This window comes from Pogona vitticeps, chromosome 4, assembly GCF_051106095.1.
Source record: "Pogona vitticeps strain Pit_001003342236 chromosome 4, PviZW2.1, whole genome shotgun sequence".
NCBI lineage: Eukaryota > Metazoa > Chordata > Lepidosauria > Squamata > Agamidae > Pogona > Pogona vitticeps.
The window spans coordinates 111,098,259-111,109,618 of NC_135786.1; positions in this window are offsets into that span (position 1 = coordinate 111,098,259).

The window sequence follows — 11,360 nt, forward strand, 5'->3', positions numbered from 1 at the left end:
TCCAGATCTTCTTCAGCTGAACTCATGACAGCAATTCCCAATCCAAAACCACAAAAGAGCACAGTTGTAGAAAAGAGCTCCTGTTCAGTTAATTGAAACAAACATATCAGGAGTAGAGAACCATGCTGGTCCCATCCACATCCTGTGCATTCCTCTTTCTCTTCCCCACTTGGAAAATGACTTTCTGGAGAGAGGAGTTTCCTGTATATGTGGAGTCTCCATGCACAGACAGAGGCTCCCCTTCCTTGGATTATAGCACCAGTCAGTAACCTGAGGTTCAGAGCATTGATCTGCCCTGATGGTTTGCCTTATACCAAGAGGGGAAAACCCATGGTCATCTATATGTTTTGGCTACAATTGCTACAGTCCCATTAGCCATGTTCAGTGTGTCTGACAGAAATTTGCTGGACAAGCAAAAATTTCTCACCCCTGTTTCACAGCATATCTGCAATTTAAGTATCTTCACAGCCAGACCCAGAAGAGCTATTGTGATTTGGTGCACCTACATATGTGCTTTTTCAGTGGAAGAGAAAAAGTAGTCTGGACTGTTGAAGTTATTCCCTTCCGCATTATGATTTTGGATGGTGTCAACTTCTACTCTTGCTCTGTGCCAAATTTGGGGATGTTTAGGCAAAGTTGAGTTATGATTTTTAGAAAATAACACTGCTTTCACCCTGTGCAGAAACAAGTGACCTGGAACTCCAATTGATTTAAAACAGGCCCATTTAATCAATGAGGATTTGGTGAGTCTACTCTAATTGCAATTTGCTATTCTATTGTAAGCTGTATTTAGAGTAGGCTGATTTGAATCAAATGAACTTACAAAGGAGTTGACTCACCAAATCCCCATTGATTCAATGGGCTTACTCTAGTGTGATTTACTCTGCTAAGCAACAGGATGTTGGCCTCTGTGCACAGTGACACCTTGCAGCCCCAGTGGTGTATATCCCCTGCAGGCTCTCTTCCCAAACACACTCCACTCATCACAATGACTATTATTTCACCATAGCAAATATATATTGCATATCTATTTTAGTTATTTTGTGATGCCTGCATATTAGACAGGAAACTACATTATATAGCCTCCTGTCATGTCCAAATGATAGCAACTTTCATATCAACCACAGTGTGACAGTTCTGAAAGATGCAGTGTTCCTGTGCTGTTTATAAAACTTAATGTAAGAAAATTGCTTTGCCAAGGGCAAGTCTTTCTTCTGGAATGAATTTAGCTGTCACAGTTGGGTGTATGTGTGAACAACCCCATAGTATTTTAGAAACTATGTGCAGAATTCCCATTATCCAAAGGTCCATTACACATACTGTATCACCAAGGTTACATGATCTCCCAGGTATGTTGCTAAACATCCATAAGGCTTCTATTTTCCTGACAGAAACAATTACAGTTGGCATGCAAAAATAATTTCCTTCTGAGAGCTGGAGCACCTGTCAGACAAGCTTTTGGGTCACAGTTGTAAAAACACTTATTCTAATGTTATGGTTTGGTTTAACACAGCTCATTTCTCATGGTTGTTCTTGTGATATAGCACAAGTCTGTTTGTTTGTTTGTTTGTTTGTCTGTTTGTTTGTTTGGGACCCAAGGTAGTTTAACAATAAATCTTACAACAGAACTGTAAATTTATAAATTTGAGGGCTCTCTATTTTAGAAAAAAGGCTAATAAGGGGAGATAAGATGGAGAAGTATAAAATTAGGCAAAATGTGAAGAAAGTGGATAGAGACCCGACACACACACAAACACACATACACACACACACACACACAGAGAGAGAGAGAGAGAGAGAGAGAGAGAGAGAGAGAGAGACCCATGACAGAACTCAGGACCATTCATTAACACTAGATGGAGGAGGACTCAGGCCAATACTTCATCACACAGCTTGTCAATCTATGGTGTTCAGTACCACAAGATGGCTGCCAATATGGATGGAAGACAATTGAACAAAATCATGGAGGAGAAAACTACCAGTGGTTATTTGTCATGACTGCTTTAAAGCAGTCATACACTTTTTTGAGGCTCAGGAGCCAGAGGGTGCTATCATTTTCATGACCTGCTTGTAGGTTGTCCACAGGTCTTTAAAAGGCCACTGTGGGGAAAATGCTGGACTAGATAGGCTTTGGGCCTCACTCTGCAGGAACGTTCCTATGTTCTTGAGCTAGAGTGTTATTAGCATCCATATGTTTCATGTGATGGTTGAGGATGAGATGCAGGGGCTGGCCTGGGGCCTGTTTATCAGTTTGTGGCTAAGGCAAGATCCACATGCCTTTTCCACTCACATTCTTAAAACACACAGGCAAGACAAACAATCTGCATTTAGCTTGTAACTAGTGTGTTCTAGCTAAGGGATGTGATTATGCACACTTCAAAGGACTTGGATATCATTAAATTTAATAGTTTATGTATCAGAGCTTTTTCTTTTTTCTTTCTCCTTTCAGGGAATAGCAAAGTGCTAGCAGCTATCCTTTAAATGCTGATTAAATAACGTAAGAATATTTTTTGTGCAGAGCAAAGCTTACAACCTGGTTCAGTTGTGCATTTATTTTAGTCTTCAAAAGAAATACATTGAGAAGCCTTATTGGAAAAAAAAATTATCAATCACTGTCATGCTTTTTGCTCTTGCATGGTAGTGAAAAGACCTGTGCTTTTTTTTTCACTAGTAGCTACATTAAAAACTTTAGAAACTTATATTTTGCACGAAGTGTATTATATATTGGCACTAGGTCTCTTGTATTTTGCATAAAATACAACTTTTTGGCAGAAAGATATTTTCAAAAACTGTACAACAAAGTCCCAAAGTTGGGGACAAAAAAAAAAAAGCACAAACTTACTTGTAAACTTGCTGTTTGGGGACATATCCTGCAAGAACAAAATGTTCCAAGATTTACATCCCGGTACCAAATGCATCAATGTTTATGAGGCAGGAGAATTATATGAGACATGTCCATCCAATCTGAAACAGTGGTGTGTGAGAAAAAGAGAGAATGAAACCCAACATTTCTCATTGATATTTGGATACCCACATACCAAGCAACAACTGAATTAGGAATGTGAATTTTTTTTTCAATTTAAAATGACAAGCCTCAAAATGGTTCGAGATACTTTGAAATGTGAATAGCCTTCAATGAAGAGACTCCAGTGGTTCCCAAACTGTATGCCACAGTGCCCTGGGGCACTACCAGACACAGCCAGAGGTGCCAGTACTATTCAGGCTGGGCTTCCCGTTCTTTCTCTCCCCCCCACTCAAAGTATCATATTGGGGGAGCCAAAGCCAGGGGCTAGTAAGCCAAGGGAGCCCCCAGTCAAAAAAGTTTGAGAACCACTGACATACAGGCTTTAAAGCAATCTTGCCTAGACCTTAAAGTTCTCAAGTTCCTGAATCTACTCATTATCTCACATAAATTTTTTAGTACAAGAGATTTCAATTTCAATTTTATATATGTTCTTCTCTTTTTTGTTCCAATTCAGTAGAGGAACACCTGCCTCTCATCGTTCAGCTTGAATTCACTTTAGTCCAGTGATTCTCTGCTGGTTTCAGTGTCATCCTTTTTCTGCAAGAAGATGGCAGAAATAAGAGGTAATGAGACAGGTTATCATCTGGCCACCTGGGTCTGTTAACTCCTTTTCTGTTTGTCTGCATTCAGCATGTGTTGAACATTTGATGGATTATCCCAGGTAAATCAATCAGATTCAAATGTATTTAACTTTGGCTGGAGCATGTCACAATGTCTCACCTACCTCCATTTGCGCTCTACTCCAAGGAACAGCAGCAGCGAGCAAGGTAAGAGGAAGGTGACAAAGAAGTAAGCAGATGCAAGAAGAGTCAGGAGACAGGATGGGAAAGCTTATTATTTTTCTATCTCAGACTGAAATGCAAACCAGAAAAGGATGCTCAGAACCATAATGCTCTTGCTATAGTGGAAACGAATATTATGTGTTGCCAATACTGTATTTCCTAACTCACTATTATGAATGTTTGTTAAAAACACTCCATTTGGCAAATACATGCCACTAAGGATGGAGGATGAAACACAAGCCATGTGGTGTAACTGGATCAGCAGCTGCAGGCAGGTTTGTTTGTTTCAGAACATGCTGCTGACAGGAATAGAACAAACTTGGAGTTGAATTAGTGGTACTCTTCAAAGCCCACAGCTGTCATTTTTCTCCCCCCCCCCCAATGCAATTGCTTATTGTGTCTCTTAAAACTTTCCAAATTCAGTTGCCAGGAGGATCCATCCCAATAAAAATTGTGTATTTATTACACAAATATGTTATACATCTATAAGTTGTAGGGCTGTAACTAAACGCTGAAGGACATGCTTGGTATGGAGAAGGCCCAAGGTTGAGATCCTGAGGACAAGGGAGTTCCTGGCATTCCTAGAGTGTTGGCCATTCTGAGCGGGGAGTACCAATGGACTGACTCAGTTGAAGGTAGCTTACTAGTACAGTGTGCACAGTGGCTATTCCCCCAACCTAACATCAAAATATGTCCACCACCCCCCAAAAAAAGTTCAGTAGAAACAGAAAAACCAACCAACAAAATTTGTGGGGAACAGAGCCCTGAAATAAGCTGTCAAACTGCTCAAGACATTCCTCACACATTGATCAGAACCCTGCTACTTAGAAACACTGGCATTACGTCCAATCTTGTCGTCTCAGTGGTAAACTGCTGCTAGTTAAGAAGCTGCAACTTAGATTTCTTGTCATATGCAAGAAGAAATGGAAGTGCAAACTTCTTGTCTAGTGGCAATTTGCTGCACTGTCAAACTCATTCTGACACATGCAATTAATAAGATTCTAGCTTTCAAAGTCTACCCAAATAAGACTTTCCCTCTCCTTTCCACTACCATAGTGGAAAGTGCAAGCCTTAGCACTACATCCCCCTTCTCCTTAACTTATGGCAGCAACTTCAGGTCTATAGTATCAGGAACATAAGAAAAAAATCAAGAAGAAAATAGAAAGGCAGTTTAAAAACCTCATTCAGAAAAGAATATTCTGTATGATACCTGTGGTAGTACGTACAAGCTAAAGGTTAATCTATTCCACTACTTGCCTTGTAGCTAATATGCCCTTGGCTATACATGCATTTCTAACTTTTCCAGAGACAGGCACAGTAGATTATTGCTATTGCACACATCCCACCTTTTCCCTTGGAATGTGGCATCTAAAGAGAGAGACACAATCAGGTGTCACACTCATTTCTTTATCAAAAGGCAAAAAATGAAGCAAATATATATTGAATATAATTGGCAAAGGGCTGTGGTGATGCTGGATGCCTGGTAGTACTGGAAAGCAGTCTCTTGAAATCAGTCTAAAGGCTTTTCCATCACGAATTGTGCCAATAGCAAGGGGTGTGATTTACAGATGGAAGAGCAGAGGAGTTGTTCTGCAGTGAGTGTTCTTTAGGTACACATATAACTCTGGTCGTTTGGATGAGGAGGATTTGTGGAGGAAGGACCATAGCTTAGAACTATTGTATGTCTGGTACACAGAAGATGTCAAATCCAATACTTGGTTTCCCAGTTGCAAAGGAAAAGGAATAAACTAAATACTCTTAAAACACACTGCAATTTTGTAATTGAATCCTGGAATTCTTGAAGAATCAGTTCTTGAATCTCTTTCTTTGTCAGACTAAAGTCTGAAACAGTACTGAAACTGCTGACTGAAGCCCAAAGGCTGATACTGTAGAAGATGTATTTTTCAGTCCAAACCATCCACACAGTGTGCTAAGGAACTCCATACTTTGTATGAGTTATGCAAGTTTGGCTAATTAAATCTGTCAGTATTCCTATTCAGAGTTTCTAGGGTTAAAATAAATAGCAATGGAGATAGAGGGCAGCCTTCAATTTGGATATCTTCAGTTATTTGACCATTGACTTTGATCTTAGCCTTCTCTTTGGTATAGATTGCTTTAATTGCTTGCAAAAATTTCCTTCTGCCCCCATCTTCTTTAATTGCAATAGAATAAACTCCCAGTTCACATTATCAAAGGCCTTTTTCACATCTAGGAAGATCAGCATCATGTTTTTCTGGATGTGTTTCATAATATTCTAAAATGTCTATTATTGATCTTATATTTCACATTGGTTTCCATTTGGGGATGAAGCCTGTTTGGTCCCTATGTATCATTTCCGCAAGTACTTTAAACAAAAGGAGATTCAAAAAATAATAAAAAAAATTAATACTAATCTCTACAAATAGAAAGAAATTGAGCAGGAGCAACAATGGAACTATTTGTCTAAAGTATGTAAGCAAACAGCCTCCTAAGAGAATTCTGTGGCTGGAACAGAGAGGTTCCAGGGGCGTAGTGTACTCCTAAATCAGTTGAGATGAGTCCATTTCTCAGCCAGGCAGTCCCACTAGCACCTTTTCCCAAGTCTGTTCCCAATTACCAATTAACTGAGAGAAAAAGAAAGATAAAATCATGAGTTTTGGAGTCTGCCAAGATGAACAAAAGTCAGGCAATTAACGGACTCAGTAGCTTAATTGTGGCCCAAGATTATGCAGGGTTGCTGCTCAAAAGACCAAACATACATTTTCAAGAATTATTCTTTTATTTGAAAAATAAAGAATTTAGAGATATTCAGTTTGTTGCAAAACATAGCATTTAAGTACATTTCCATAAATCAAATCAGTTAGAACTATAGCAAATTCAAGCTATAAAAATAAAATAACAAACTCTAAAAATAGCTTGAAAGGTAGGCAAGGCTTAGCCCCCCCCCTTCTCTATATCCTTGCTATGAACTACATCCTAGCAAAATACTAAAAAATAGCAATAGGAACTCCAAAGTCCATCCAAAAATCCAAATAAAAAATCATTCTAAAATTCCAACTCTCTCTCTGTCACCATCCTTCCATTTTTCTTTCCATGCTGGAACCACCCTTCTTCTTCACTCTCCACTGACATATACCAATCAGGACAAAGGACTATTTCTCCACTCTCCACCTCCTTTTCTCATGGGATGTGCAGGTGTTGTTGACCACCTTCCTGATGTTGTGTCTCGGCTCTTATAGTCTTATAGCTTGCTACATGGAAAATTCCAACTAGCTCTAAGAGAAACAGCTTTTCGAAGCATCTAGTTACATGACACACAGACCAAGATGGATTCGTTCTACACAATTCCATGACTACAAATCCCATTTAGAAATTACATTTTAGCCTCAATAACCTAAACCATGACAAACTACATAACTGGAAAGTTAGCCCCCAACAATTAGAAAATCTAAATAAATCAATTACAACAAGCAAAATCATGGAGGCATGGAAAAAACAGAAAAATGGTAAAGCCTCCGGGCCAGATGGTCTCCCGGCTGAATATTATAAAGCACTGGAAGAAACCATAGCTCCACATTTTAAAAAGCTATTGTATTACATTGAAAGTAGAGGAAAAATCCCAGATTCATAGATAGAAGCACGTATCTCCCTAATACATAAAGCAGAGATGGAAAGGAAACAAATTAAGAACTACAGACCAATTTCTTTTTTGAATGTTGATAACAAGATATATGTGACCATCTGGACAACTAGATTAAATCTGTCAGTGTTCCTAAAAGTTCTGGTTGTTGTGCTTGTAATATTATTGTGAGGAAATCAGAGTTAAGTTAGTAAGAAGGGACATCAGGCTTCCAAAGGCATTAGGGAAACAGGGACCTCCCCTGCTGGTGTTTTTAGTTGTTGCCAAGATGGTGGTATGTAAACAGAAGCACTAGCCCTCTATTCATTTTCATATTTATACAAAAATTCTGAAGTACTTCTCAGAATTTTGTTTGTGGCCTCATGTGCTATCTGTAGCTTCTGTGACTGGGAGAAACCTTTCTGGGCTGAAGTGATTGTATGTCCATCCAGCACTAACCAACAATTCCTTCCAGCCTTCAAATTGAAAGAGATCTCTTTGCTGAGTATTTCTTCTCTTCTCTTTAGTCTGTTGGGACTGTTTTTGTCTGTTTTTGATCATTTCAGTTGGTTGCTAAGTATGTGTGGAGTAAAGAAAGCAGCACACACAAGCCTGTAATTTCAAGAGACTATAAGTGAAGAATGTTTCTTATTCTTTTTCCTATAAATGCCATTTAATGAGAAAGGGGTGGACTCTGGGGAACCTGAAGTTACTCTCCTTTGTGGATCTCTGTACTTCTGCTGTGTAGCAAAAAAGAAAGAAAGAAAATAATAATTTTACCAGAAATTCAAAATTCTGCAACATTACATTTTAAAAGAAACTGAAATGTTTGCAAAGACTGAAGTGACAAATAGGAAGGGAGTAAGCTGGATACTGGGTTTCTTAATGGGCAGTATTACTGGAGGAAAATGAATATGGAAAGCATGGAAGGAAAAGAAGATATTCACAGAACAGTGGCCATGTTCACAGAGGGCATGACTTTACAGACATCACACATACTGCAGTTGAGCTGAACTCATATTTCCTATCTACCATTTTCTCTCTCAATTTTATTATTTCACCAAACTCACTCATCTATTACCAAATCAAAACATTTTGGACTACAGCTTCCACAACCTCATTGCCTGTGATGTTTTCAGCTGAAGGGAGTTGTCATCCAAAGATCTAGAGAGCATTAGGTGGAAAAAGACTGCAGTAGATTATTGTATACATTTTCTTTCTAGGAAGACACATATGCATGAATGTTAAAAGTGCCTGGGCCACCCAGCTTTGGAAAACCCAGTCTGAAACCTCTGCTCAGAAAAAGGTGTCAGTCATGTCCAAGGCCAAGAATGGAAGCAATTCCTGCTCTTGCAGAGTCTTTTATACTGGGGAAGCATTCTGCTTGAGGAATTTCTCTGTAAGAATTAAGAATGGGTGTGAATTTCATTCCAATCTGCTCTGATCAGAATTTAATAACATTTGCAGCATGCAAAATTCACAATATGGGAATGTGGCAGGAAACAAAACTGATGGATTTGCCCATCTCCTCAAGGTGGATGAGACTTTCAGATCAGTTTACTTTTGACCAGAATTAACTCAGGCTCCGGTCACATGAGGGAAATGTTTTCTAGTTCTTCCGAAACTTTCCATACCTCTGTTGTACTGAATCATGGTCATGTGGTTTATATCCCAGGACAAACGTCCCAAGAACTTTTAGCAGTACTGATTAGAGATGGGGGCATTCATATACGAATATCCCCATACAGCTGGAGTTAATGAGGGTCCAGACCTTGGGGCAGGACCATCCATTCACACATTTGCCACTGCTGCCAGCCCTGCTCTTTCTTCCAATTGCTCTGGAACGCCCTGTCGGCTGTCTTCTCATCAGCCTTGAAGGGAGACTCGTCGTCCCACCTCTTGCCAGGAGTGGTAGCAACAGCGGACATGTGAGTGGATGGTCCAGCTCTAGGGGGCCAGACCCTCATTAACTCCAGCTTTGCGGGGGTATTCTTAATGGTATACAAATACAAACACCCCCTCATCTCTAGTACCAATTTATTTCCTCACATTTGAAACATTATGACCATGGTACCGGTTTATTTTCTCCCTTGCTTTAAGGGGCAATTTAGCTCCTTGATTTTTATATATTAAAATACATTAATATGTCAGAAATGAGGCTTCCTCTAAAGTGTGTGACTGTGCCTGCCCTCTGGATAGCTTTCCTCCTTCCCTGGGAGCCCACAGTGATTGTTTTCAGCCCCTTTCATTCAGGTTGCAGCAGAATCCCACACGGAAGGGGGGGGAGGACTCATATGGAGGGGTGAAAATTAGAGGGATCAGTAATTGGGAAGGGGTTTCTGTTTGGGAAAGTGTCCCTCTGTTGCACTGGCTGCCCTTGCAGAAATGCATTGCGCACAATAGGCTTGGGATATCCATGCAGCAGTACTGGCAATCACCCCCTCCCCGGTGACATTGCCATACCAATGTTTCAATGTATCTCCCCATAGAATAATAATAATAATAATAATAATAAAATTACTCGGTAGTAATGTAATGGCACAGCCCTCCCCCGTGACATATTTTTACCAACATATTGATGTATCGGGTGCAAAAAATGTTGTAATATAATGTAATGGTGGTCACCTTTCTGGCATTGATTCTGAAAAGAAGCAGGGCAGGTCCTGCACACAGGCAATCCTGGTCAAGAGATGCAACAAAGGTACAAAATAACACACCCCTCATGGTGATGGCAAAAGAAAATGTCTCAATCTTGTCTCTGCTTTGTGTGACCACGAAAAAAAAAGCAATGAACTAACTCGGGGATAACTAGAAAACATTCACCTCATGTCACCAGGGCGTAAAACTGACCAAACCTGAAGGTGAGAGAAACTGAGAACTTTGGCAATTCCTATGGGGAACTCCTATATGAAATGTCCTGATTCATACACATTGGTTTGCAATGTGGCTATGTAGCATGCCTTTGAATTTCACACTTCCCTGCGTGTTGCCACATTTCTTGGCCATTTAAGTGTGGCAATATAAATGTGTGTTTAATTGCCATACTTTGAGAAAAGCAGACATTTACATACATAATCTTAGTGGGAATATGCATTTCATTATGTGTTTTGAAAGAATATATGCATTTAGATATAAAACCATTATTTAATACAGATCTTGATATTTTTATAAAAAATGCATTACTGATTAATATGAACATTAAATTAAATAAAACTAGGAGTGAAATCATGCAAATGGGACATCAACTAGAACTAGACCCACTTGTCCATCTCTGTTAGCAATGTAGCCCTCCCTTGCTTCCTGCATTTATTGCTAGATCAAGGCAGTGAATTTACAGATGACAGGAAAAGAGGATCTGGCTCCTGCCTAAATCCCTGAAGTGTATCTGTTCCAACAACAAGCACCGTTCACTTTGATCTACAGCTTACGTGTATGCTTGGATCACATCCAAGATGGGAATTCTTTTTAAAATTTTGATGCTTCACCTAACTATCCATCTTAGCCTTGCGCAGACACTCAGTTATTGTGAATACTCTTTCAACACATTGCTTGAATAGGCAGCAAAATGCAAAAAAAGGTTGTGTTTTTCAGTGTTAAAAGGAAGCCCCATCTTCCAACATGCCCTCTAGATTATACTTGAATAGGATTCTTATTTAATCTGTAGTAAAACGTAATTCGTGTTTTACATTACAGCACCTTGGCAAAGCTTATACATGTCATCAGTTACTGAAAATATTTAAATATTTCTGAACTAAGCAGTCTGCTTCCTGCAGATAGTATTCTCTGATGTTCTACATGCGGAATGGGAGAAAGCCACAAATATTTAAAATGACTGAAGGGAAGATGGAAGGCCTATATTATGCCAGAAGGGTTGCCATTAGGAACTGCTTTATATCATTAATTCTAGTACAACAGTGTACAACAGAAGGCCCATTTACTCTGTGCATTTTTCTAC